Genomic DNA, 5,549 nt, shown 5'->3' on the forward strand with positions numbered 1-5,549 from the left:
CGATCCGAAATCAATAGATGTAAGAAATTGGACAATTCAAGTTCAATGGTAGTACGTTCCTAATTGGAGTGGTTGGTGTTTTGGGTAGTTCTAGGGATCGGATTTCACTCAAACTTAACCAAATGACTCCTCCCACCATATTATGATGTTGCCCAGGTTTTCGGCTCGATCCGAAATCAATAGGTGTAAGAAATTGGACAATTCAAGTTCTAAGGCAGTTCGTTCCTAATTGGAGTGATTGGTGTTTTGGGTTGTTCTAGAGATTGAATATCGCTCAAACTTAACGACATGACTCCAAACACCGTATTATGATGTTGCCCGAGTTTTGGGCTCGATCCGAAATCGATAGGTGTAAGAAATTGGACAATTCAAGTTCAATGGCAGTTCGTTCCTAATTGCAGTGGTTGGTGTTTTCGTTAGTTCTGGTGATTGGATTTCACTCAAACTGAACCAAATGACTCCTCCCACCATATTATGTTGTTGCCCAAGTTTTGGGTTCGATCCGAAATCAATAGGTGTAAGAAATTGGACAATTCAAGTTCAAAGGCAGTACGTTCCTAATTGGAGTGTTTGGTGTTTTGGGTAGTTCTAGAGATCGGATTTCACTCAAACTTAACCAAATGACTCCTCCCACCATATTATGATGTTGCCCAAGTTTTGGGCTCGATCTGAAATAAATAGGTTTAAGAAATTGGACAATTTATGTTCAAAGGCAGTTCGTTCCTAATTGGAGTGGTTGGTGTTTTCCATAGTTATAGAGATCGAATTTCACTCAAAACTAACCAAATGACTCCTCCCTCCATATTATGATGTTGCCCAAGTGTTGGGCTCGATCCGAAATCAATAGGTGTAAGAAATTGGACAATTCAAGTTCCAAGGCATTACGTTCCTAATTGGAGTGGTTGGTGTTTTGGGTAGTTCTAGAGATCGGATTTCACTCAAATCTAACCAAATGACTCCTCCCACCATATTATGATGTTGCCCAAGTTTTGGGCTCGATCCGAAATCAATTGGTGTAAGAAATTGGACAATTTTATTTCAAAGGCAGTACGTTCCTAATTGGAGTGGTTGGTGTTTTGGGTAGTTCTAGAGATCGGATTTCACTCAAACTTAACCAAATGACTCCTCCCACCATATTATGATGTTGTCCAAGTTTTGGGCTCGATCCGAAATCAAATGGTTAAAGAAATTGGAAAATTAATTTCGAAGGCATTTCTTTCCTAATCGGAATGGTTGGTGTATTCCATAGTTCTAGAGATCGGATTTCACTCAAAACTAACCAAAAGACTCCTCCCACCATATTATGATGTTGCCCAAGTTTTGGGCTCTATCAGAAATCAATTGGTGTAAGAAATTGGACAATTCAAGTTCAAAGGCAGTACGTTCCTAATTGGAGTGGTTGGTGTTTTGGGTAGTTCTAGAGATCGGATTTCACTCAAACTTAACCAAATGACTCCTCCCACCATATTATGATGTTGTCCAAGTTTTGGGCTCGATCCGAAATCCAATGGTTTAAGAAATTGGAAAATTAATTTCGAAGGCAATTCTTTCCTAATCGGAATGGTTGGTGTATTCCATAGTTCTAGAGATCGGATTTCACTCAAAAATAACCAAAAGACTCCTCCCACCATATTATGATGTTGCCCAAGTTTTAGGCTAGATCCGTAATCAATAGGTTTAAGAAATTGGACAATTTATGTTCAAAGGCAGTTCGTTCCTAATCGGAGTGGTTGGTGTATTCCATAGTTCTAGAGATCGGATTTCACTCAAAACTAACCAATAGACTCCTCCCACCATATTATGATGTTGCCCAAGTTTTGGGCTCGATCCGTAATCAATAGCTGTAAGAAATTGGACAATTCAAGTTCAAAGGCAGTACGTTCCTAATTGGAGTGGTTGGTGTTTTGGGTAGTTCTAGAGATCGGATTTCACTCAAACTTAACCAAATGACTCCTGCCACCATATTATGATGTTGCCCACGTTTTGGGCTCGATCAGAAATCAATAGGTGTAAGAAATTGGACAATTTATGTTCAAAGGCAGTTCATTCCTAATTGGAGTGGTTGGTGTTTTCCATAGTTATAGAGATCGGATTTCACTCAAACTTCACCAAATGACTCCTCCCACCATATTATGATGTTGCCCAAGTTTTGGGCTCGATCCGAAATCAATAGGTGTAAGAAATTGGACAATTGAAGTTCAAAGGCAGTTCGTTCCTAATTGGAGTGGTTGGTGTTTTGGGTAGTTCTAGAGATTGGATTTCACTCAAATCTAACCAAATGACTCCTGCCACCATATCATGATGTTGCCCACGTTTTGGGCTCGATCCGTAATCAATAGGTTTAAGAAATTGGACAATTTATGTTCAAAGGCAGTTCGTTCCTAATCGGAGTGTTTGGTGTATTCCGAAGTTCTAGAGATCGGATTTCACTCAAAACTAACCAACTGAATCCTTCCACCATATTATGACGTTGCCCAAGTTTTTGGCTCGATCTGAAATCAATAGGTGTAAGAAATTGGACAATTCAAGTTCAAAGGCAGTTCGTTCCTAATTGGAGTGGTGGGTGTTTTGGGTCGTTCTAGAGATCGGATTTCACTCAAACTTAACCAAATGACTCCTCCCACCATATTATGATGTTGCCCACGTTTTGGGATCGATCCGAAATCAATAGGTGTAAGAAATTGGACAATTCAAGTTCAAAGGCAGTACGTTCCTAATTGGAGTGGTTGGTGTTTTGGGTAGTTCTAGATATCGGATTTCACTCTAACTTAACCAAATGACTCCTCCCACCATATTATGATGTTGCCCAAGTTTTAGGCTCGATCCGTAATCAATAGGTTTAAGAAATTGGACAATTTATGTTCAAAGGCAGTTCGTTCCTAATCGGAGTGTTTGGTGTATTCCGAAGTTCTAGAGATCGGATTTCACTCAAAACTAACCAACTGACTCCTTCCACCATATTATGACGTTGCCCAAGTTTTTGGCTCGATCTGAAATCAATAGGTGTAAGAAATTGGACAATTCAAGTTCAAAGGCAGTTCGTTCCTAATTGGAGTGGTGGGTGTTTTGGGTCGTTCTAGAGATCGGATTTCACTCAAACTTAACCAAATGACTCCTCCCTCCATATTATGATGTTGCCCAAGTTGTGGGCTCAATCCGAAATCAATAGGTGTAAGAAATTAGACAATTCAAGTTCAAAGGCAGTTCGTTCCTAATCGGAGTGGTTGTTGTATTCCATAGTTCTGGAGATCGGATTTCACTCAAACTTAACCAAATGACTCCTCCCACCAAATTATGTTGTTGCCCACGTTTTGGGATCGATCCGAAATCAATAGGTGTAAGAAATTGGACAATTCAAATTCAAAGGCAGTACGTTCCTAATTGGAGTGGTTGGTGTTTTGGGTAGTTCTAGAGATCGGATTTCACTCAAACTTAACCAAATGACTCCTCCCACCATATTTTGATGTTGCCCACGTTTTGGGCTCGATCCGAAATCAATAGATGTAACAAATTGGACAATTTATGTTCAAAGGCAGTTCGTTCCTAATTGGAGTGGTTGGTGTTTTCCATAGTTATAGAGATTGAATTTCACTCAAAACTAACCAAAGGACTCCTCCCACCATGTTATGATGTTGCCCAAGTTTTGGGCTCGATCCAAAATCAGTAGGTGTAAGAAATTGGACAATTTAATTTCAAAGGCAGTACGTTCCTAATTGGAGTGGTTGGTGTTTTGGGTAGTTCTAGGGATCGGATTTCCCTCAAATCTAACCAAATGACTCCTCCCACCATATTATGATGTTGCCCAAGTTTTGGGCTCGATCCAAAATCGATATGTGTAAGAAATTGGACAATTTATGTTGAAAGGCAATTCGTTCCTAATCGGAGTGTTTGGTGTATTCCGAAGTTCTAGAGATCGGATTTCACTCAAAACTAACCAAATGACTCCTTCCACCATATTATGACGTTGCCCAAGTTTTTGGCTCGATCTGAAATCAATAGGTGTAAGAAATTGGACAATTCAAGTTCAAAGGCAGTTCGTTCCTAATTGGAGTGGTGGGTGTTTTGGGTCGTTCTAGAGATCGGATTTCACTCAAACTTAACCAAATGACTCCTCCCTCCATATTATGATGTTGCCCAAGTTTTGGGCTCAATCCGAAATCAATAGGTGTAAGAAATTAGACAATTCAAGTTCAAAGGCAGTTCGTTCCTAATCGGAGTGGTTGGTGTATTCCATAGTTCTAGAGATTGGATTTCACTCAAACTTAACCAAATGACTCCTCCTTCCATATTATTATGTTGCCCAAGTTTTGGGCTCGATCCGAAATCAATTGGTGTAAGAAATTGGACAATTCAAGTTCAAAGGCAGTTCGTTCCTAATTGGAGTGGTTGGTGTTTTGGGTAGTTCTAGATATCGGATTTCACTCAAACTTAACCAAATGACTCCTCCCACCAAATTATGATGTTGCCCACGTTTTGGGATCGATCCGAAATCAATAGGTGTAAGAAATTGGACAATTCAAGTGCAAAGGCAGTACGTTCCTAATTGGAGTGGTTGGTGTTTTGGGTAGTTCTAGAGATCGGATTTCACTCAAACTTAACCAAATGACTCCTCCCACCATATTTTGATGTTGCCCACGTTTTGGGCTCGATCCGAAATCAATAGGTGTAACAAATTGGACAATTTATGTTCAAAGGCAGTTCGTTCCTAATTGGAGTGGTTGGTGTTTTCCATAGTTATAGAGATTGAATTTCACTCAAAACTAACCAAAGGACTCCTCCCACCATGTTATGATGTTGCCCAAGTTTTGGGCTCGATCCGAAATCAATAGGTGTAAGAAATTGGACAATTTAATTTCAAAGGCAGTACGTTCCTAATTGGAGTGGTTGGTGTTTTGGGTAGTTCTAGGGATCGGATTTCCCTCAAATCTAACCAAATGACTCCTCCCACCATATTATGATGTTGCCCAAGTTTTGGGCTCGATCCAAAATCGATATGTGTAAGAAATTGGACAATTTATGTTGAAAGGCAGTTCGTTCCTAATTGGAGTGTTTGGTGTATTCCGAAGTTCTAGAGATCGGATTTCACTCAAAACTAACCAAATGACTCCTTCCACCATATTATGACGTTGCCCAAGTTTTTGGCTCGATCTGAAATCAATAGGTGTAAGAAATTGGATAATTCAAGTTCAAAGGCAGTTCCTTCCTAATTGGAGTGGTTGGTGTTTTCCATAGTTATAGAGATTGAATTTCACTCAAAACTAACCAAAGGACTCCTCCCACCATGTTATGATGTTGCCCAAGTTTTGGGCTCGATCCGAAATCAATAGGTGTAAGAAATTGGACAATTTAATTTCAAAGGCAGTACGTTCCTAATTGGAGTGGTTGGTGTTTTGGGTAGTTCTAAGGATCGGATTTCACTCAAATCTAACCAAATGAGTCCTCCCACCATATTATGATGTTACCCAAGTTTTGGGCTAGATCCGAAATCAATAGGTGTAAGAAATTGGACAATTTATGTTCAATGGCAGTTCTTTCCTAATCGGAGTGGT

This window comes from Prunus avium, chromosome 6, assembly GCF_965620075.1.
Source record: "Prunus avium chromosome 6, drPruAviu1.hap1.1, whole genome shotgun sequence".
NCBI classification, from domain to species: Eukaryota; Viridiplantae; Streptophyta; class Magnoliopsida; order Rosales; family Rosaceae; genus Prunus; species Prunus avium.